Source organism: Crinia signifera, chromosome 19 (genome assembly GCF_055691185.1).
Source record: "Crinia signifera chromosome 19, ASM5569118v1, whole genome shotgun sequence".
Taxonomy (NCBI): domain Eukaryota; kingdom Metazoa; phylum Chordata; class Amphibia; order Anura; family Myobatrachidae; genus Crinia; species Crinia signifera.
The window spans coordinates 27012289-27036368 of record NC_139226.1 but is presented as its reverse complement, the minus strand read 5'-3'; the positions used below and the strand labels follow the sequence as shown (position 1 = coordinate 27036368).

The 24080-nt window shown below is 48.2% G+C and overlaps 1 long non-coding RNA gene across 1 annotated transcript; it reads right to left on the bottom strand.

The window, feature by feature from the left end:
* Nucleotides 1–1059: 1059 nt before the first annotated feature.
* On the bottom strand, nucleotides 1060–2577 carry LOC146042273 (uncharacterized). Its single transcript, XR_014463821.1, has 2 exons — nucleotides 2431–2577; nucleotides 1060–2357 (listed from the first exon to the last, which is right to left on the bottom strand). It is a non-coding gene; the product is annotated as an uncharacterized LOC146042273 (long non-coding RNA).
* Between the last annotated feature and the right edge of the window lie 21503 nt (nucleotides 2578–24080).

Sequence of the window (24080 nt, the reverse complement as noted above, 5' to 3'; positions counted from 1 at the left end):
AACCTACGTAGTGCGTCCAAGATGGCCGCCTCGCCTGGGACTCTCCTGTGTAGAAAGAGCCGTGACTGGTTCTGATAATTATGCAATGATCTCTCCTAATCCCAATGTGCGTAAGAGGAATAATCCTTGGCATCGATAACACAAAATGTCTGTCACACCTTTGTATTTTATTCATTGTTTCTGAATTCTCTGAAAACCTAAACTTCTGTAATATGTTCATGTTATCTGTAACATGTCCTGTGCCGAACTGGAGAAAAATACTGTAGAAATATAATTCTTCTTCTTCTTCTTCTTCTTCTTCTTCTTTCTTCTTCTTCTTCTTCTTCTTCTTCTTCCTTTGTTAAATCTTGTTTTTATTTGTATATATTATTATTATTATTATTTATCAGGAGTTAATAACCCATATATCATATAACCGACTTGCATTATTCACATACAACACATACAAATATAATGTTTCCCTACCAAACCTTGAGCACATATTAGTCGGAGGCAATGATTCATTACTCCATAAGCCCCGCCCATTTGTATGGTCAGCTCAGTGATCGGGGTGTAAACTTACTCCATAAGCCCCGCCCATTTGTATGGTTACCTCAGTGTTCGGGGTATAAACCTACTCCATAAGCCCCGCCCATTTGTATGGTCAGCTCAGTGATCGGGGTGAAAACTTACTCCATACGCCCCTCCCATTTGTATGGTCACCTCAGTGATCAGGGTGTAAGCCTACTCCATAAGCCCCTCCCATTTGTATGGTCACATCAGTGATCAGGGTGTAAGCCTACTCCATACGCCCCTCCCATTTGTATGGTCACCTCAGTGATCAGGGTGTAAGCCTACTCCATACGCCCCTCCCATTTGTATGGTCACCTCAGTGATTAGGGTGTAAGCCTACTCCATACGCCCCTCCCATTTGTATGGTCACCTCAGTGATCAGGGTGTAAGCCTACTCCATTTACTTTCCATTACCACCTCTAATCTCATTTACCCACCAGCCCTCACTGCGACCTCCTGACCTTTTGGAGCATTTATTAATATAAATAAAGACAAATTCACACAAAATATATTTAATAAATAAATTCAAACTTTTATTTTAAGTAAAATGTATATATTATTTTTGCTCTGCATTATAAAATAGGGAATACTGGAACAGGATTGTTCCAGAACTCTTACACACTTGTCCTATAAGAGGAACAAGATGGTGGAGTCATCCATCAGCACTCAGGAGAGGAAAAACCCCCTGTGGGGGAAACCTCTGGGGACCCATGGCTGACGGACTGCCCGTCCCTCTAGGCATTAAGAGACTTTGCAGAGTTTGCCCAAACCACCCACCCACTAACCTTATATAACCCGTCATCCCTTCTGTCACCCCAAATCTGTATTTTAACTTTTTTCCCAGATGATGAAGAACGCACCCGATGGCACCGGGGGGGCACGCGCATGTCCAAAGTAATGGGGGGAGAGACAAGGTAGGGGGGAGAGACAGACAAGGTAAAAGGGGCGAGACAGACAAGGTAGGGGGCGAGAGAGACAAGGTAGGGGGAAAGAGACAAGGTAGCTAGCTACCCATTAGTATTAGGACTCCATGTAAGAATCAGCCAGAACCCCTTTAGGACTCGTCTCTGGTGCTATAAGGGGTTAGGGCTGCAATGATATATATAGGACAGCTCTAACTCTGTTTCCTATGTCCCCACCGGGTCTGATCTCTATACACATACACAGACGGCCGTCATGTATGTGCATTAGTCAGTAACCCATTGCCAACAGGCTGCTGGCAACACAGCGGAGGATACAGCGGAGGAGGGGGCACCGCTGGTCCTCGCTGGAAAGATACTGTGTGTGATGGTAAATACCAGCGGCATATCCTGTGTATCACATGGACACTAACACAATATGCTGCCAGGATTTAGTATCACTCTTACATGGAGCCCAAACTATGATATAACTATAACAACAGTATCAGATAATAACAAAGTAATGGGTACAGCACCGTATACATCTCTCCCACCTCTGCACATTAATAAGTAGGGATCCGTACGGGGACTTGATGCAGCATAGTAGGACACATTTGTGCCTTGCGACACGTCCTAACCGCTCCATACAGGGTTTATCCAGCGCCATCCAGACACCGCCCTTAGGTGTCCCAGGCACAGCCCTAGTGGCTGCTTAGTACTGCCCCCCTAGGTGGGAGATTTGTTATTATCCAATACTGTCCTGTCGGTCAGGTGATCAGTCATATATTACAGTAGTCACGCTCCGAGTCTACCGCCGCATCGTGCTAAACTGCCCTTATCTCTGTCCAGTCACTAACCTTATGTGAGTATGTCCTCCTGCTGGTGAGATGCGCACTGCCCGGAGTTCTGTGAGGTGAATGAGTGAGACAGCCTCAGTATAGCCCTGATTATGACATCACTATGACCTCACAGACCCCACCTGATTGGCCAGTTTGTGGTTTGAGGCCCATTATGACATCACAGCTCCTTTATCTTTTGCATGGCTGATCTGAGGGAAATGTGATTTAACTTCTCACTTTAAATATTACATTCACATCAGAATCTAATGTATTATTTGATGGCAGGATTTCCCTATTAATCTTTGGTAATGTGAGGTTTTATATGAACACAATTTTCACTGTAATTACATTGTATTCTAGCAGGGGTGACCTCCCATCATAACCCATTCCAGGAGAGACAAGATGCTCTCTTTCTGGACATTCATATCAGTGGCAGTTGCAGGGCTGCAGCACAGTCCACAATTCAGATAGGGGAGCCCCACCAACTGCCACCTTAAACACCACAGTCTGGACTCACTGGCAGGTGTGGCTCCCCTTATTGAATTTGTGACATTGGTGCAGTCCCACATCTACAACTACCACTGGCAGCAAGTCCAGGAGCAGAGCATTTTGTCCCTCCTGGAATGGGTCATGTTGGGAGGTATGTGGGATCTACTTTTAGTTCACATATTTAGCAGAGATCTACCATTGTCAATGGGCCTGATTCGGAGGTGGCCCATATACTGATATTTAGTTTTGCTATTCCGCATGCATGAAAGTACCGGAAACCCTTACTGCAGACCCGTAAATCTAACTGTACGATGGCGGGCACAGTTGCACACGGCATTGCTGCCAGTAGAGATGGTAACTGTATATTTCTGTAGATATAAATACATAAGAATCAAGAACTGCACAATCAGCGTGAATCTCAGCCAATCAGCGTGCGCCGTGCGGCCAGTGTTTTCAAAACAGAAGCGCTTCCCGCGCCGCCGCATATCGCTAGTTATTTCTTATTCACTGAAGGGACCCCCACCGCCGCCAGCTTTATACTCAGCGCCGCAGGTACCCGCGCAGCAAGGACACCACTGCAGGCTCCTGTCAGAAGCCGGCATGGACCCCCTTTGCACGGGGGGCGAGGGGCGAACTGCCGCCCTCCAGTGGCCGGCCCTGCATACATACATATACACACACATACATATACATACATACATACATACACACACACATACATACATATACATACACACATGCATACATACATACATATATGTATATATATACATACATACATACATACATAGCATCCACCTCTGAACCAGGCTCACAGGCCCTATGCTTCCCACAATAGATTTTGTTTTGCTGACCGCTTTTACACACATAGGGCCACATTCTGCTTGCCTCGCTCGGACACCAATTCATTTGCATAGTGTATCTTAGCCCACTGCGCATGCGTACCATTCGCAAGGCGCATGTGTAGGTTTGGGCAACCGTGCACACTCGCGACCTTACGAGTAGAAATACGCTAGCGAACAAACTTGTGCAGAGTAGTCGTAATGTGGGCGTTTGGATTGGCGAGGGCACAACTGGGCGGTAATCGGGGCGTATACTGGGGTGGTGACTACATGTGCTGAGCGGTGGCTTCGCTCCACTGTGAGAGCGCTCGGACTGATTGAGCTTAAAATCATTAGCTCGATAAAAGTAAAGGCCCCCATACACTATGCGATTTTGGGCCGATTTCATCCGATTTCGGCACTTTGTGCCGATAATCGGGTGAAATCGGCCCAAAATTGTAGGTGTGTGATATCTGATCCGATCCGCGGTCCCGTGCGCATCGGACCGGATCAGGGAGGTCGGACGGTCTGTACATACGATCACGTTCAACCTCCCTGTATGCATATGCTTGCCACCTGACAGGCATATGCATGCAGACACCGGGGGAGCAGTGGGGCGGGCAGCGGGTCCCTGAGCGCCGGCGAGTGCTGCTGACTGACCTGGCCGGGCAGTGTACTTACACATAGCAGCAGCGGGGACGGGACGGGACGCGTAGTGGCGCCGCCCGCCCCCACCACCGCTGCCCGCCCCCACCACCGCCGCCGCTGCCTGCCCCCACCACCGCCGCCGCTGCCCGCCCCCACTACTCCTCACCGCCCTGCAGCTCCCCGGGTTTTTTTTTACATGGGATAAATCGCATGCGATTTATCCCATGTAAAAAATGGCACATCAAGTGCCAAATTGTATGTGAGCCTCCCGGGGAGCTGCCGGGCGGCTTGCAGGTAAATTGGGTCAGACTTGTCCCTAGGACAAGTCGGCCTAATGTATAGGGGCCTTAAGTCTTACGCCTTGCAGGACAGCCAAATCTCTGCCCCACATTCGCAGGGGCGATCAACACGGACAATTGCTAAAATACCTACACACAATATACACCCATGCAGCATACACGTTTCTCTACTATTAGTTATATAATCACATATATAAGAATGGTAGATGCTATATGTGATTGGATTACTAATAGTATTACTAATACTGGCCATAGTGACCTTCAAATGAAATTATATTGTTATATTTTATTTTGTATTTGAATTGCTTTGATACCTTTATGTTTATTTTTGGATTACATTTGATTTCTATTTTAGCGCAGTCTGTCTTTTTCTCTCTTTGTGATCTTTCTATATGTGGTCCAAGTACCCGCATCTGACTGCTGACTGAACAGAATATTTGTGATTGCTCATAATTTGTTACACCGTGGTCCGACAGCGCACAGCCATTTTCTTCTGTTATAGGATCTATTAGTCAGCCAGCGACTGATAACCAGGACACAAGCACGGAACCACTCTGGTATTGTATCATATTAACGGAGCAGGCGGCAGCTGTACTACAGCAGCATCAGCCTGCAGCCACTGTACCACCCATATCAGACAATTACACCCGACACACTACATTCAGGAGTCGCTCAGGATGTACTTGGTGCTGTGAGGAGCCTCTGTGCTGGTACAGAGCGGTAAGCCCAGCATATGTGGGTGTGGGGCCATACTGATATATAGCAGCTGCAGAGGGCTCTTCACAGCACTCCGGTGCCGTCATGACATCAGGGGCACTACCGGGAGCTGGCATTCTGAAACGTCAGATGTTCAAGTTCACGTGTATTTTGTTAATTTGGCTGTGATCTACCAGCGGATGCCCCAAGATCTACTGGTAGATCAAGATCTACCTTTTGGCCAGGTCTGCCTTACAGCATCACCATGGAAACCGCTTAAATACAATTATGTGCCCAAATGGTGAAATAGCATACATAAATACAATATAATACAAAAAGTAATGAGTAAAAGACATAGTTAAACACCAAAAAGTGCAGTTTGCAAAGACATAAGGAGAACATCATTCCATTATTGAAGCGAATGCACATAGATAGGGAGAAAAAAGACAATTTTCGACATTAGTATATGTCGACACTTCCAGTCGTCCCCTGAAAAAGAATAAAAGGGGAAGAGGGAGACAATGGCAAATATAACTACAAGATAAAGACAACATGTGGTCAATATAGTAATGGCAGATTAAGTCATCAATTACAAAATATCAAATATCGAGGAGTAATCAAATGTAGTACATACTAGATTATGCTGGAACAATAAAGAATGAAATAAATACATGAAGTCCAGCAGATTCATTTAACCCTTTAGGTGCTAAGGTATTGAGCCTGTGAATCCATTGTGATTCACATCTCAGCAACTTCAGGGCTCGGTTGCCACGTCTGATGTCCTCAGGTATATGATCTATTATGATGTATTTCAACATCGGTAAAGTATGTTTGGCCATGAGGAAATGTCGGGCAACAGGTTGGTCACTTTGCCCGCGCTCCAATGCTGCTTTAATCGAGGAGCGGTGACCAGCCATCCACTCTCTCAACGTGCGTTCCATTCCATTATTATTCGCTTCAATAATGGAATGATGTTCTCCTTATGTCTTTGCAAACTGCACTTTTTGGTGTTTAACTATGTCTTTTACTCATTACTTTTTGTATTATATTGTATTTATGTATGATATTTCACCATTTGGGCGCATAATTGTATTTAAGCGGTTTCCATGGTGATGCTGTAACGCATCGCACAGAGTCATTTGACGTGCGCCTGTGTGGGCTAAAGGGTGACGTCAGCGCGGTGACTCTCGCCGGCTGACGCACTCGTCCATTGCAGATGACGTCAGACGACGTGCGGGCGTTTCGCGGCACCTGGACGCCGGGGGTCTGTTGGTATGTACCTATAAATTACCTGTATGTTTGTCAAATTTTTATTGTGTCCTGAAGAAGAAGCATACATTAAAGAGCTTCGAAACGTTGGCAGAACTTTTGTCCATCTGAAAATTTCTTGTGCTACCACTACCTGGTCGTTTATGTTGGATCCCTGCGGGTGTACCATGGCAGGCACCGCACCTATATATATAATTATACACACACACTGCTCAAAAAAATAAAGGGAACACTTAAACAACACAAAGTAACTCCAAGTCATGGGTCTTCAAACTGTGGCCCTCCAGATGTTGTGAAACTACAAATCCCAGCATGCCTTGCCACAGTTTTAACACTCCCTTATAGCAAAACTGTGGCAAGGCATGCTGGTATTTGTAGTTTCACAACATCTGGAGGGCAGCAGTTTGAAGACCCATGCTCCAAGTCCATCATACTTCTGTGAAATCAGACTGTCCACTTAGGAAGTAGCACTGATTGACAATCAATTTTGCAATGCTGTTGTGCAAATGGAATAGACAACAGGTGGAATTATAGGCAATTAGCAAGACACTCCCAATAAAGGAATTGTTCTGCAGGTGGTGACCACAGACCACTTCTCAGCTCCTATGCTTTCTGGCTGATGTTTTGCTCACTTTTGAGAGCTGGCGGTGCTTTCACTCTAGTGGTAGCATGAGACGGAGTCTACAATCCACACAAGTGGTTCAGGTAGTGCAGCTCATCCAGGATGGCACATCAATGCGAGCTGTGGCAAGAAGGTTTGCTGTGTCTGTCAGCGTAGTGTCCTGAGCATGGAGGCACTACCAGGAGACAGGCCAGTACATCAGGAGACGTGGAGGAGGCCGTAGAAGGGCAACAACCAAGCAGCAGGACCGCCACCTCCGCCTTTGTGCAAGGAGGAACAGGAGGAGCATTGCCAGAGCCCTGCAAAATAACCTCCAGCAGGCCTCAAAGGTGCATGTGTCTACTCAAACGCTCAGAAACAGACTCCATGAGGGTGATATGAGGGCCCAATGTCCACAGGTGGGGGTTGTGCTTACAGCCCAACACCATGCAGGGTGTGTGGCATTTCCCAGAGAACACCAAGATTGGCAAATTCACCACTGTCGCCCTGTGCTCTTCACAGATGAAAGCAGGTGTACACTGAGCACATGACAGATGTGAGAGGGGGGGGGGGGGTAGCATGACTGCCATTAGCCCTCATGTGACTGGAGTGTGTCAGCAGTTACTGCAAGATGAAGGCATTGATGCTATGGACTGGCCTGCCCATTCTCCAGACCAATTGAGCACATCTGGGACATCATGTCTCACTCCATCCACCAACGCCACATTGCACCACAGACTTTGGCGGATGCTTTGGTCCAGGTCTGGGAGGAGATCCCTCAGGAGACCATCCGCCACCTAATCAGGAGCATGCCCAGGCATTGTAGGGAGGTCATACAGCTTCCCTGCTGCCACTGTCCCCACTGCCTAAGCCGCCTGTCACATTCAGCAGTGATGTCGGCGGCAGGCTGGAGGATGTTTGCAGCGTCTCGGGAAGACTCGGGTGCCTGAGCGCTCCCGAGTGCCCCCGAGCCGCGCCGACCATACCCGACGTCACTGTAAAATGAGTGACGGCTGGCTGGCGGGTCAGGGGAGCTCCGGCGTACCGATTGCTGGAGCAAAAGTGACGGGGGGAGGGGACTGGAAGGATTGGGCCAGGGGGGTGGGGACTCTAGAGGTGCTGCGCCAGTGGTGCACACCTGGACACCACTGGTGCGCACCTATTCTATATTAGTGGTATGCCCCGGAAATTTTCTGGGACAGCCCGCTGTGGGCATACCACCCAAGGGGTTAAACAAAGTTTTATTGCAGGATGTCACTAGAGGGGTCTTTGTAGTGAGACATGGAGTCAGCCACATACATTTCTTAAACCTAAAATCAGAAAGGATTCTGGAAGGATGCACTGCTGCTTACAAGTAAGACCCCATACGCTGCGGCGACTTCTCCCCTCCGAGAAGTAGCACCCAGTGTCCCGTGTTGGGACAGTATGGCTGATATGTGGCCAGTGGCGGGCTGGGCTGGGGGGCAGGGTGCCACATGCCCCCCGGGCCGGTATGTATTTCAGTGTCTGTCGGCCGGGAGACAAACAATGCTAATCAGGGGCGGAACTACTGGCGTGCAGTGAGTGCAACGGAGCCCAAGCATTGGGCCCGCTGCCATCTGCAACACTGCCGCCGTTTTCGCCCCCCTTTTTTTTTTAACTTAAAGTTCGGCATCCGGCGTGGGGACCTGCAGGGGGAAAAGGTTGATGGCTGAATGGATGTTGCGCCGCCGCAGCAGCAGCGGTGTGTGTGTGACAGATCGGATCTTTGCTGCGGTGGATCCGATCTGAGACACTGCTCCCCCAGCCCGGTGACAGCCGTCTATGAGGCTGTGTCGACTGCCAGTGCGTTCTAAACTCAGCTGTGTGATTGTGCACTGCACCTGCGCCGGGAGTGGCTGGCGCGCAGGCTGCAGAGTAAGCAGAAAGGAAACCAGAGCCAAACGGCCATGCTGCATTTAACCCCATCCAGCCCAGCTCCCTAATGTGTTGGTAAGTTAGTGGCCACTGGCTACCAGAAGGGGACAAACATAACAAAAATAAAGGAGGTCATGTGGGATGTGTATCTTGGGTACAGTAAGTGAAAGCAGGGTGTGTAGTGGTAGTAAAGGATTATAGGGTCTACGTGGCTGTGGCTGGGATAGAGGGTTGTGGGGTGTATATTGGGGGACAGGATATGGGGTGTTCGAAGGATATATGGGAGTAGGGTATGTTGGGGATAGAGGGGTATGGGTTGCATGTGGTGAGATATGGGCAGCCGGGATGCCGGGTCCTGGGGTAGCAGCACGTGGCCACTCACCACCCACCGACATGGCTCTGTGTGGTGTGTGCTAAGCTTCTTGGCTTCTGAGGCGCTTAAAAGAGGACCGACCGACATTTAAAATATGGCACCTGCCCTTCAGCCTATCAGAGTTCACGGACCACCAGCCTCAGTTAGTGATTGACTTGCAGACCGCAAGCTCCAATTGGTTCACTAGCCTGCGCCATATTTCAAATGTCTGTCGACCATGGTATGAGCCTCTCAGCAGCATAGCGCTGTATATATCCTTATGTTCTTGGTTTTCTCTACATTGGGAGTTTTACACCCTCCCCTATACAACAGCTGTAACTGCTCCCTTGGTTCTCCTTTTCATGCAGCATAAGTGTTTAACAATGCCACTTGGGGACTAGAGGACATGGCGCAACACTCCAGGTTTTAGTAATAGCAAATCTTTTTTAGGAAGTTCCGGGACTAAGCACATCCCGCCTTCAGGGAAAATAGTGACAACAAGGTAGTATTTTCTACGTCATTGGTTTGTCACTACCTTTCCTGAAGACAGAACATGCTGAGTTCCAAAACATCCATAAAAATTAGCTATTACTAAATCCTGGAATCTAGCCCCCCCCCCCCCCCCCCCCCCCCCCCCCCCTAGGGCAACAAGATGCCGATTTGCTAAATGTTCTTACTATAGGTATCAGTATCCTACATTATATATTATTGTATACTAATAGGTGCAGCACCAGAAGCTGTTTCATCTTTGCTGTATATTAGGGGGGGCAGAATAGTGGTGAGAGTGGGCCGTTTGCTTGAGTTGCCCCCCGGGCTGAAAGTTGCCAGCCAGCCCCTGTATGTGGCACAGACTAATGGCTGTGAGGGGAAGCAGTGGGCTAACTGCTCTGGCCCGGCAGGAAATTGGTATGATACAGAGAACACTGCATGCACGATAGGTCTTGTTACCTTACTTATTGCACCACCCTTGTATTATTATGTTCACTCTGTAAATAGTCAGTAATCTCCAAATGATTACCATTCTGCATGCTCGCACCCAATACCTTACAAAGGATTGCAGCTCAAACAGGCAACAATATGACAAACTAATCAAACAGACTGATCGGATCTGTAAATGTCCGTCCAGCGTGATTCACTTAACAAACAGGGAGAGACTTATCGGGTTATTCTGGTTCACTCACAAAGGCAAATTCCTTCTCAAATGGGCAAAACCATGTGCACTGCAGGGGGGGGGCAGATGTAACAAGTGCAGAGAGTTAGATTTGGGTGAGTTATTTTGTTTCTGCGCAGGGAAAATACTGACTGCTTTATTTTTGCACTGCAATATAGATTTCACTGTGAAGTAAACCCCGCCCAAATCTAATTCTCTCTGCACACGTTACATCTTCCCCTCCCTGCAGTGCATATGGTTTTGTCCAAGAAGGAATTTAACTTTGTGAGTGAACCAGAATAAGGGCCTTACTCTACAAAGTTGTGTTTGAAGCGTGTTCCCGGCTGCTTGTGAATCAAGTGGTTGAATTCTTCCAAAGTCTATATTTTGCTATAAAATATTTACCACATCCGCTTATGGGGACAAAACCTTGTAATGATCCCAGTGCAGGCAGTAGGCCGGGACTCTAGTGCCTACATGTGTCCAAGGTCAGAATCTTTATTTAAAGTAAGTTCAGCTGTTAGACTAGGAGCTGGAGGGAAATTGTGCAATAAACTTGTCTGGTTACAGCCTGCTAATGACTTTCAAAAAGAATGTGTTCGGGTCACCGAGTATAAACTCACAGCCATTAATTAACTGGATCACTTACAATAACGTGTAATCTGTAGTGTAAGGTGCAGGCTCATGTAATGGAATCAGAGCCAAGTCACATGGTGTCTGCAGCCAAGGGAGGAACTACCATAGGTGCAAGGGGGTGCAGCTGCTATGGGGCCCAGAGCTAAAGGGGGCCCATCATTACTGTATAAGCAGTTCTTTGTTAACATATTTGGCGCTGTAAATTCCGCATTTACTGACAATTTCATGTAACTTGTTGTGACGCGTTCCGCCAGATATACTGCTGTTATACTTTGGTGTCAACTTGGTGCGTGTGATACATTAACCAAGCTGGACATCCTTTGAGATATTTACTGATGCTTTTATTTTCTGGTGCATTTTATTTGTATTATACAATATTTGTATGAAGTTCTGGTAAATGTGCAACATAAATAAAGGTTATGCTGGCTCTGTCTCCAAGCAGCGTATACACCATTAATGACATAGCTACAGGGAGCACAGCAGGGCATAGGGGGAGGAGCCAAGTAAACAGGGACACTAGTCGAAACCAGAAATAGGTTTGGCTAATGACTGTTCAGTGATCAACGGGTTTTAACTGACGATGGAAAGCCCATCACTCACATATGCCAAGATCGTGGCTGGAATCTTAGCCATCAGTGGACATCCATTGATGGCAAAACCTTTACTATTGCTTTCAGAACATTGACGGTTGCTAACCACCAGTCAAGATTGCTGTTTAGCAGAGTAGGTGGATCATCCATGAAGCATCCATAGGAAGGGTGAACCAATCCGGTGGTTTGGAGTGGAGACAACAACGATAAGTAAAGCTGCTATAGCTTATTCCAGAACTTCCCTATGCCACACATTATAGTTCATGTTTTGAAGATATCCAAGTCTAGACGGTTAAATCAAGTTGACTGAGTTACTTATTAAGTCACCTGTGCTCAATCATTGATATCTGTTAAAACTGGGCCGTAATGACGGAATTAGGGAGCTCTGACTTATACTGACGCACTGAGACCTTGCCATCAGGGTAGAGGCTCCCAAACATGGTCCTCAAGGGACCCCAACGGTCCAGGTTTTAATTAGACCCAGGATTGGCCATAGAAGGCACAGTCAGCATCTTCATTTGACCATTGACCATCTGTGCTGATTCAGAGATATCTTTACAAAATGGACCATTAAGGTGCATTGAGGAAAACGATTGGGAAACTCTGCATTTAGGGGTAGATCTTGAGGGCAGGAGAGACCTACTCTGAAGAGTGTTGTGCGTGACGTGTATCTTGTACAGAGATCAGGCCGAAGGTGTTGGGAAGAGTTGAGGATCGTTTTGCTTTCATTGTTAAATCAATAAGAGCCATTAAAAGAGAGCTCTCCCCAATGGGTTGCTGATCATTGCTTAGAGAACTACAAATGCAGCCATCTCAAGAGAGTGCAGACTGTATGCAGGGAATCCGTACTGGACATCACAGTATTGTCCTGGAAGTGGGATCCTGTACTAGGAAATACCTCTGCAAATATACCTTGGAAAGGTGACTGCTGACCGTATTTACTTTTGGATTACCTATGGAAGAGCAAAGGTGTAAAGGTCAAGAGGGAGCTTCATGAACGATCAAGACAACCCCCTATTGTTTACTGTATTGATTACAATTGTGGTATAGAGTGCAGAGTGTAGTGTAACACAGACACTGTTCCAAACTGTTATGAATCACGTTGCCCTAGAGCAGGCATGTCCAAACTATGGCCCTCCAACTGTGGTGAAACTACAAGCCCCATCATGCCTTGCCACGGTTTTGCTATTAGGGAATGCTAAAACTATAGCAAGGCATGCTGGGATGTGTAGTTGGAGGGCCATTGTTTGGACATGCCTACCCTAGAGTATTAGGTGGGTTTTTTTTCACGGCATCCTTAGGTCAAAGTAAATCTTGTTTATTTGTCATCCTTAGGGTCCGTTATGTGGCGAGGGACATGATTTGCTTCTGTTTATCTACATATTATAGGATTGGCAGCCACATCTAGTTCTTTTGTCTATTAAATTGACCGTAAATAATGTGAATTGATCATGGACCATAAACCCAGGGCACCCCTGCAAGTGTTCCGAGGCACCACTGAGTGCCATGGCACATAGTTAGGGAACCACTGTTTTAAACTAATAATATTTCACAGAAATTGCCTGAGGCTCCTTATTAGTTAGGCAACGGTGTGTGGTGTCTGTGCAGGAGAGTTTAAACTTGGATTATTACTGTTTTTGAATGATTGCATTACATATTTAATCCTTGACTACCCCACTCCCACAGAAATAACATGAACCACTTTGTTTGAGTTGTTTGCAGAATTTCTGTGGGAGACGGTCCCCAGAAGAACAGGAATGCTGTGCCCTACCAATGTCTACCATCATCAAGGACAAAGTTTCTGCGCACTAGGTGCCCCATTGGCTGACTTGAAAGCAGGAGGTGGTTCATGTGACTTGGTGCCACAAGGAGCTGGTCAGGTTCGATGGTGGTCACCTAAACTCTTCATCATCAGCGGAGATGAATCCTGGGTCTACAGTTTGGACCACGACAGTTGGACCAGTGGACCCCCAGTTGGAGGTGACCCACCACAGAAGTTCCAATGTGAGCGCAATATGGTCAAGCAGATTGTGACTGTTTTAGTGGCAAAGACCGGTTATGTATCTACTGTACCACTCATGCACCATCAGTGGAGACTGGTAAACCAACCAATGCCTGCTGCAAGTGCTGGCAGCCTTTTCCATGCGCTGTTAAAGAATCACTCTTGTGGTGCCCTTCTCCATCATGACAATACACTTGCCTACAAGTCCAGAAAATTGGTGGATTTAATGGACCATGAACGCGTTCAGGAGCTTAGTCATCTGTCGTACAGTCCAAACTCAGCCCCTACGATCGCAAGATGCATGGGATTCAACACGAGTCAACAGATGCTGCATTGAAGACCTTCACCCAGCATCCAATGGTGTAATGTTAGCATTACTGCCTCACAGCACTGAGGTCATGGGTTTGATTCCTACCATGACACCTGTGCAGAGTCTCCTCGTACTTGTGTGGGTTTTCTCTGGGTACTCTGGTTTCCTCCCGCATTCTAAAAATATACTGGTAGCTCCTAACAAAGGGGGTTATTCTAGTCCATTCTTTCTGACAAAATCCTTCTTAGATGGACAAAACCATGTGCACTGCGGGTGGGGCAGATGTAACTTGTGCAGAGAGAATTAGATTTGGGTGGGGTTTTTCTTCAAAGTGAGATCTATATTGAAGTGTAAAATCATGCAGCCAGTATTTTCCCTGCACATAAAAAAAATAACTCACCCAAATCTAATTCTCTCTGCACATGTTACATCTGCCCCCCTGCAGTGCACATGGTTTTGTCCATCTAAGAAGGATTTTGTCAGAAAGAATGAACTAGAATAAACCCCAAAATAACATATGAACCCTAGAATGTGTGTGCATGTACATGTGGTAGGGAATATAGATTGTAAGCTCCACTGGGACAGGGACTGATGTGAATGTTCAAATATTCTCTGTAAAGCGCTGCGGAATATGTGCGCGCTATATAAGAAACTTAATATATAAATAATACCTGCTTCGGACTGCTTCACCAAGTAGTTCGGGGGCTTGAAACTTACCATATCCTCCTCTGCCAAATATTGTGAAAAATCATAATATTCATTATGTATGTGAATCTGGAAACTTATTGCACAATCTTTGAATATTATACTAAACGTGAAATATATGTCTGATGACATGAAACCAACGTGTCACGTCTTGTATTGTAGGGGCTTGATGAAATCTTCATTCCTTTATCAACAAAGCAGCAGCCCTGGTCAGCCGTTGTTTCCTGGCAAATAGCAAATTCAACAATTTTTTTTTTTTTATTATATTATTATTAGAATAAAGAAATAATGGTTCACATACGGTACAGTGGTTTTTGACAATTAAGCATATGACGCAGATTAAAATTTTAAACGGTACACATAGACCGTGTACAGACCGCTGTGCTTACACTTAAGGCCCCCATACACTATGCGATTTTGAGCCGATTTCACCCGATATCCGCACTTTGGGCCGATAAATCGGGTAAAATCGGCCCAAAGTCGGAAGTTTGTGACATCTGATCCGATCTGATGCGCGTTCCCGTGCACATCGGATCGGATCAGGGCGTCGGACCTGCTGAACATAAAGGTCCCCATACACGGTCCGTCCATTTTGTACTTTGAGATGCGCGCTCCCGCGGCATCTCATCGTACAGTACAAAAAGTATGTGCTGCACATACATTTTGTACTTGCTTTTCATCGCATCGCATCGCATGCACAATGCATGCGATGCGATGCGTGCTATCTAAGTACAGAACGGATCTGATAAACGGACCGTGTATAGGGACCTTTAGATATATCGGAATCTGACCCATCATGGGCACATCGTGGGTACCTTTTAGCGCCCACGATGTTTCAGATCCGATATATCTATGGGTACATACCGGAAGGGGCAGGCGGCCAGGCGCAACGGGAGAGAAGAGGCAGTGACAGGTAGAGGGAGGAAGCTGCAGCATCGAGATTCAAGTCTGGAGTGTCCTCTCCCCTGCTGCTGGAGCCAGTGTGGCCGCGGGCAGCAGAGCCCGACCCCCCCTCTCGAGGACCGGTTCGGGGGAGCGGCAGGTGGGGACCTCAGATGCAGAGCAAAGATCGGGGGCGCGGCAGGAGAATAGGGAGAAATCCTATTCAAAAGACCGGGCGGACGCTGATTGGCTGAGCTCTTGGCCAATCAGGGGCCGCCCAGTCTTTTGAATAGGATTTCTTTCTATTCTCCCGCCACGCCCTGGTCTCTGCTCTCCATCTGCGGTCCCCGCCTGCCGCTACATCTCCTTACGCTCCCTTGGACTGGGCCCCGCTCCCAGCCTGCTCCTTCCCAGGACTGGTCCCCGCCGGTGAAGGAGTTGGGCAGGGGGAGCCAAAGCAGGGAGCTGTCAATGCTCCGGGCAGCTAGAGGGAGCAGGGGGGAGGGGGATGCTGCTAGTAGTGCAGAGGCAGCAGTAACGTAGAGGCGGCCAGGGGGAGCTGTCAGCGTTGGGGGAAAAAAGCCCTTATAATGAATGAGCAACCTGTAATTGGCTGAGTGTTCTCTCAGCCAGTCAGCAATTGGCTGAGAGAGCGCTCAGCCAATCACAGGCTGCCCATTCATTGTATGGGCTTTTTTTTTCAATACTGACAGTTACCGGCTCCCCCAGCCCGGCTCTATGTTACTGCCGCCTCTGTGTCCCCCGCAGCGTCTGCACCACTAGCACCGCCAGCCGCCTCGCAGCGTCCCCCGCCCGCCACCTCGATGTCCCCCGCCCCCCTGTTCCGTCCACCTTGCAGCTCCCTGGGAGTTGCAAATGATACATCGCATGCGATGAGCTTTATACGGAGGTGAAGTGACATTGAAGCAGTTTAGTAAGCCGACCAATCAATTTTTTTCCAACAACTTTAATGTAACTTTACTTTGTGTTGAAAAATACATATACTTAAAAAAAAAATCTTTGAAATCAAATCAGTACCTATCTCTTCAAATAAGAATTCTAAACAAATACTTCTTTAAAAGAACACTAAGCCATTGTCCAAGACCCTATAAGATATTAAGGCTTGGAAACGCAGAATAGGTTCCAAGGGTTGCAACAGTGAAGATTAAAGGCAGAGTATCAGTATTTGTCAATAGCTGAAGGTCTCCCTCCTAATGAAGAAAACACAAAAGGGACTATATTTTGGCATGTGTGTATTGACAGTGTTTTATTCCCTTACTATGTGTGATAAGGGGAACACTATTTCAATAACATTTGGAATAAGAAATTCCAGTAAGTCCCACAGTCACCCACACCGGACATGCCCAATTTTGTCTGATATTGGAATCTATGCAGTGTTGGGCCTGGTTAGCACTCAGATTGTGTACCGCCTGGGAAGACCAGTTTCTGTAGGTACTGGGGCAGGGGTGGCCAGAATTTTGTGTCCCGGGATCTACTTTTAGTTCACATATTTAGCGGAGATCTACCAATGGGCCTGATTCGGAGGTGACCATATACTGATATTTAGTTTTGCTATTCTGCATGCATGAAAGTACCGAAAACCCCTTACTGCAGACCCGTACATCTAACTGTATGATGGCGGGCACAGTTGCACATGGCATTGCTGCCAGTAGAGATGGTAACTGTATATTTCTGCAGATATGAATATATAAGAATCAGCAACTGCACACAGTGGCGTAGCTACGTTTTGGGCGCCCCCCCCGCTGTTAGGGGGGGGGCGCCCATACCCACCCCCGCCGCCGCCCCATCGAGCAACCCCCCCACCCCCCCGGCCGCCCCATCGCCTATGCTAACCCCCTGCCCCGCAGTCTTACCTATCGCGCTGGTCCCGGCGGCTCCGTCCGTTCATCTGCTGAGGACCACCACAAAATGGCCGCCCCCGTACAGCAGACAGTTTCAGAGAACTGTTTGCTATATGGGGGCGGCCATTTTGTTGTGGTCCTCATCAGAAGAACGGAGCCGCCGGGACCAGCAAGATACGTAAGTCTGCGGGGGATTGGGGGGGGCGTAACTATAGCACCGCAGCCCCCGGCGCCCCCACATGCACAGCGCCCCCCCGCGGTGGTGGAGGCTGCTGTGCTATAGTTACGCCCCTGACTGCACATACATACACAAACATACATACATACATACATACATATGTTCGCTAGGCTGCTAACATACACAACCTACTGAACAGTCTGTATCACTGGAACCATTACCACAGCCCACAGTTATCACTCCTGAGCTGTCAGCAATCCACGTGGGATCATGCCTATATTATATGCAATTCAGAGTTTAACATCTTCCAAATGTAACACGGAATTAATATCGTTTTTCTTATTTATTTTTTTTACTTTCGGTCAGTTATGTAATTATTGTCTGTAATTCGAACCTCTGCAGTGTGAATCCTGTCCTACCCCTTTCACATCACAAAATGCAGGGTCGCACTGGGACTTTGAAATGGTTCAGTCCCTAGACAACCCTGCATTTGGGATGCAGTTAAGATCCCGGCAGTCGGGATCCCGGCGTTCAGAATCCCGACGCCGGAATCCCGACCGCCGAAATCCCGACACATTCTCCCTCCGTGGGTGTCCACGACACCCCTGGAGGGAGAATAAATTAGTGTGCCGAGCGTAGCGAGCCTGTAAAGGGGGGTGATCCCCGTCAGCGGTGTAGCTAGGTGCCATGGTGCCCGGAGCAAGGTCATATTTCGCGCCCCCCCCCCCCGGTAATGAATTGGGGGCGTGGCTAACATATGTTGGCATGTTACATTTGAAATATATGACGCTGTGGCAGAATCTGCTGCGCTATATAAGACACTGTAACGGAATCTGCTGCGCTATATAAGACGCTGTAACTGAATCTGCTGCGCTATATAAGACACTGTAACGGAATCTGCTGCGCTATATAAGACACTGTAACGGAATCTGCTGCACTATATAAGACACTGTAACGGAATCTGCTGCGCTATATAAGACACTGTAACGGAATCTGCTGCACTATATAAGACACTGTAACGTAATCTGCTGAGCTATATAAGACACTGTAACGGAATCTGCTGCACTATATAAGACACTAACGGAATCTGCTGCGCTATATAAGACACTGTAACGGAATCTGCTGCGCTATATAAGACACTGTAACGGAATCTGCTGCGCTATATAAGACACTGTAACGGAATCTGCTGCGCTATATAAGACACTGTAACGGAATCTGCTGCGCTATATAATAGAATAGAATAGAATAGAATAGAATCAACTTTATTGGCCATGTGTGCTTGCGCACACTAGGAATTTTTTGTGGATATACAGTACAGCATCAGCAGGGATGAAGGGGGGGGGGGGGGATTACATACTTTACATTGAGACATTACATGCGGGGAACACATACCCGCCAAGCAGCACAGCGCCTAGGCAGCCATCTGCGGCGCCACTGGTCGCTGCACCAGCTCGGGTAGGTAGCAGTAAAAGCAGGTACAGAACAGTATCACACAAGGAACACATACCCGCCGAGCTGCACAGCGCCTAGGCAGCCATCCGTGGCGCCACTGGTCGCTTCAGCAGCCAGGTAGATTACAATATAAGCAGGGACAGTATACTGGCACATAGAGAGCATATACCCGCCAGGCTGCACAGCGCCTAGGCAGCCATCAGCGGCGCCACTGGTCGCTGCAGCAGCCTGGAAGGTAACAGCATGAGCAGAGGCATTTCAGTTAAAGCAGAGACAGTACAATTATCACAAGGGGGACAGGGGATAAGAGGATTACATGTGGCTGAGTGCACAGATCCGAGGCAGCCATTTGCGGCGCCATTTGCGGTGGGGGGGGGGGGTGGGGGCGGGGGGAGAGGAGAGTCAGTGAGGCCTGGGGAGAGTCAGTGAGGCCGGGGGCTGGAGTTGGGCCCTCCCTGTGCTGAGTTCCATGCTGCCCGATAGTCTTTTTCGAACCTGCTGTTAGCTGCTGGTGAGACATCCAGGGGCAGGGGGTCTCATCTCCTAGGTGAGGCAGGGGGCTGGGGGTGAGGGCCTGCAGGGAAGGTAGCATATGCCAGTGTCCTCCAGAGCAGAGGCCTCCTCACCTACCGGCCTGCGAGGGGGTGAGCCAGGGAGCCTGGGGCCATGGCTGGCGTTCAAGCCAGATCCTCCTCACCTCACAGTGGGTCGTGGGGTGGACGGGGGGGTTCTCTTCTGCCGCTGCGTGGTCCACTGGCCGGGGCCGCTTGGTGGATGAGGTTAGGCCCGGACTGCCGCTGCCCGGGGGGATCCGGTCCGCTCCTGCATGCGGGGATTCGGTCCGCTGCCTGCTCGTAGCTTGCCCGTCTCGAGTGGTAAGGGGAGCGCCAGGGGTGGGAGCACCGAGGAATGGAGCGGGAGCCTGGGACCGACCCCAGCAGCCTCCGGCTGCCCCATCAGTCTGGAGGACGGAGCTAGCGTGCTCTGCCCCTCCAGCTTCCTCGCCTCCTCCGGCTGCCTCCGATCGTCTCCTCCATCCGCCCTCCCGTCCGTCTCCCGACGCCTCGTCCGCCTCCACCACTCCTCTCCGGGGGCCGGGGATGGGGGAACTCCTTGGGTGGAAAAAGGGAGCTCAGAGGGAGCTCCGAGTTCGTGCGACCATCCTCGGCCCCCACCGGAATCTGCTGCGCTATATAAGAGGCTGTAGCGGAATCTACTGCGCTATATAAGACACTGTAACGGAATCTGCTGCGCTATATAAGAGGCTGTAGCGGAATCTACTGCGCTATATAAGACACTGTAACGGAATCTGCAGCGCTATATAAGACACTGTAACGGAATCTGCTGCGCTATATAAGACACTGTAACGGAATCTGCTGCGCTATATAAGACCCTGTAACGGAATCTGCTGCGCTATATAAGACGCTGTAACGGAATCTGCTGCGCTATATAAGACACGGTAACGGAATCTGCTGCGCTATATAAGACACTGTAACGGAATCTGCTGCGCTATATAAGACGCTGTAACAGAATCTGCTGCGCTATATAAGACGCTGTAACGGAATCTGCTGCGCTATATAAGACGCTGTAACGGAATCTGCTGCGCTATATAAGATGCTGTAACGGAATCTGCTGCGCTATATAGGACCCTGTAACGGAATCTGCTGCCCTATATAAGACACTGTAACAGAATCTGCTGCGCTATATAAGACGCTGTAACGGAATCTGCTGCGCTATATAAGACGCTGTAACGGAATCTGCTGTGCTATATAAGACACTGTAGCGGAATCTGCTGCGCTATATAAGACGCTGTAACGGAATCTGCTGCGCTATATAAGACACTAACGGAATCTGCTGCGCTATATAAGACACTGTAACGGAATCTGCTGTGCTATATAAGACACTGTAACGGAATCTGCTGCGCTATATAAGACGCTGTAACGGAATCTGCTGTGCTATATAAGACGCTGTAACGGAATCTGCTGCGCTATATAAGACACTGTAACGGAATCTGCTGCGCTATATAAGACACTGTAACGGAATCTGCTGCGCTATACAAGACACTGTAACGGAATCTGCTGCGCTATATAAGACGCTGTAACGGAATCTGCTGCGCTATATAAGACCCTGTAACGGAATCTGCTGCGCTATATAAGACACTGTAAAGGAAACTGCTGCGCTATATATGACACTAACGGAATCTGCTGCGCTATATAAGACACTGTAACGGAATCTGCTGCGCTATATAAGACACTGTAACGGAATCTGCTGCGCTATACAAGACACTGTAACGGAATCTGCTGCGCTATATAAGACACTGTAACGGAATCTGCTGCGCTATATAAGACACTGTAATGGAATCTGCTGCGCTATATAAGACACATATAAGAGAGATTCACCCCCCCTCCCCCACAAATCCCCCAAACCCCATGATTATTCCAATAATTATTTATCTTTAGTAAAAACTAAAATTCACCCTGAGAAGAGCAGGGTGGCAGCATAAACCAGAGAGATCCCCCTCCCCCCCACCAAACCCCCAGACCCCATGATTTCTTTATCTTTATTTAAAAAAAAAAAAAATCTACCTTGAGGAGACATTCTCTGTAGAGGCAGGGGACTGGGAGGAGTCTTCATTATTCTTATTTTTGCTGCTCAGCGCTGCCCGGGAGCCGGCCCGAGCAGCAGCAGCAGCAGCTTGAGCAGTGCAGACTTGAGCAGTGAGTCACGTGACGTGACCCCATCACGTCGCGGCGGCAGGCAGGGACCAGGTGAGCAGGCGCCGGGCAGGGCAGCCGCCGGCGCACGCTGCCCTGCGTGTGCGAAATTAATTATTACAGGGCAGCAGGACTCCACCTTATCTGCGGAGGGGGGGCGGCGCCCTGCGCCCACACTGCGCCCGGAGCGTGTGCTCCGGTGGCTCCGCCCTCCCTACGCCTCTGATCCCCGTCCCCCCCTTGTCAGGATTTCGGCGGTCTGAACGCCGGGATCCCGACCGCCGGGATTCAATACTGAATCCCTGCATTTTACTCTGTTCACATACCCTCAGCGAACTGCCAATATTGCCGGTTCGCTGACCTCACCCAGGGGCGTGGCAGAGCATCATCGGGGGAGGTGGAGGAGGCAACGCTTAGTGCTGGCGCTGCTCCAAGCACTGCCTCCTCCATTGGTGTGAACGGGAAACAAGTCACTCGACCTTATTAACCTGTTCACACCGCAAAGCAACACGGCAACGAACCAGTAAGAACCCTTCTTTTTTACTGGTTCATATTGCAGTGTTGCTTTGCAGGACCCAGTAACCCCTTTCACATCGCACCAATTACCGGGTCGAACCGGCAAGAAACCGGCATGAACCTGGTAATCACAGTAGGTGCGATGGGAAAGGGGTATAGGTTGCTTTTTATTTTACCCTTGTATGTTCTATTGTCATGTATTGCTAATTGCACATTTTAACCTACGTAGTGCGTCCAAGATGGCCGCCTCGCCTGGGACTCTCCTGTGTAGAAAGAGCCGTGACTGGTTCTGATAATTATGCAATGATCTCTCCTAATCCCAATGTGCGTAAGAGGAATAATCCTTGGCATCGATAACACAAAATGTCTGTCACACCTTTGTATTTTATTCATTGTTTCTGAATTCTCTGAAAACCTAAACTTCTGTAATATGTTCATGTTATCTGTAACGTGTCCTGTGCCGAACTGGAGAAAAATACTGTAGAAATATAATTCTTCTTCTTCTTCTTCTTCTTCTTCCTTTGTTAAATCTTGTTTTTATTTGTATATATTATTATTATTATTATTATTATTTATCAGGAGTTAATAACCCATATATCATATAACCGACTTGCATTATTCACATACAACACATACAAATATAATGTTTCCCTACCAAACCTTGAGCACATATTAGTCGGAGGCATTGATTCATTACTCCATAAGCCCCGCCCATTTGTATGGTCAGCTCAGTGATCGGGGTGTAAACTTACTCCATAAGCCCCGCCCATTTGTATGGTTACCTCAGTGTTCGGGGTATAAACCTACTCCATAAGCCCCGCCCATTTGTATGGTCAGCTCAGTGATCGGGGTGAAAACTTACTCCATACGCCCCTCCCATTTGTATGGTCACCTCAGTGATCAGGGTGTAAGCCTACTCCATAAGCCCCTCCCATTTGTATGGTCACCTCAGTGATCAGGGTGTAAGCCTACTCCATACGCCCCTCCCATTTGTATGGTCACCTCAGTGATCAGGGTGTAAGCCTACTCCATACGCCCCTCCCATTTGTATGGTCACCTCAGTGATCAGGGTGTAAGCCTACTCCATACGCCCCTCCCATTTGTATGGTCACCTCAGTGATCAGGGTGTAAGCCTACTCCATACGCCCCTCCCATTTGTATGGTCACCTCAGTGATCAGGGTGTAAGCCTACTCCATACGCCCTTCCCATTTGTATGGTCACCTCAGTGATTAGGGTGTAAGCCTACTCCATATGCCCCTCCCATTTGTATGGTCACCTCAGTGATCAGGGTGTAAGCCTACTCCATACGCCCCTCCCATTTGTATGGTTACCTCAGAGATCAGGGTGTAAGCCTACTCCATTTACTTTCCATTACCACCTCTAATCTCATTTACCCACCAGCCCTCACTGCGACCTCCTGACCTTTTGGAGCATTTATTAATATAAATAAAGACAAATTCACACAAAATATATTTAATAAATAAATTCAAACTTTTATTTTAAGTAAAATGTATATATTATTTTTGCTCTGCATTATAAAATATGGAATACTGGAACAGGATTGTTCCAGAACTCTTACACACTTGTCCTATAAGAGGAACAAGATGGTGGAGTCATCCATCAGCACTCAGGAGAGGAAAAACCCCCTGTGGGGGAAACCTCTGGGGACCCATGGCTGACGGACTGCCCGTCCCTCTAGGCATTAAGAGACTTTGCAGAGT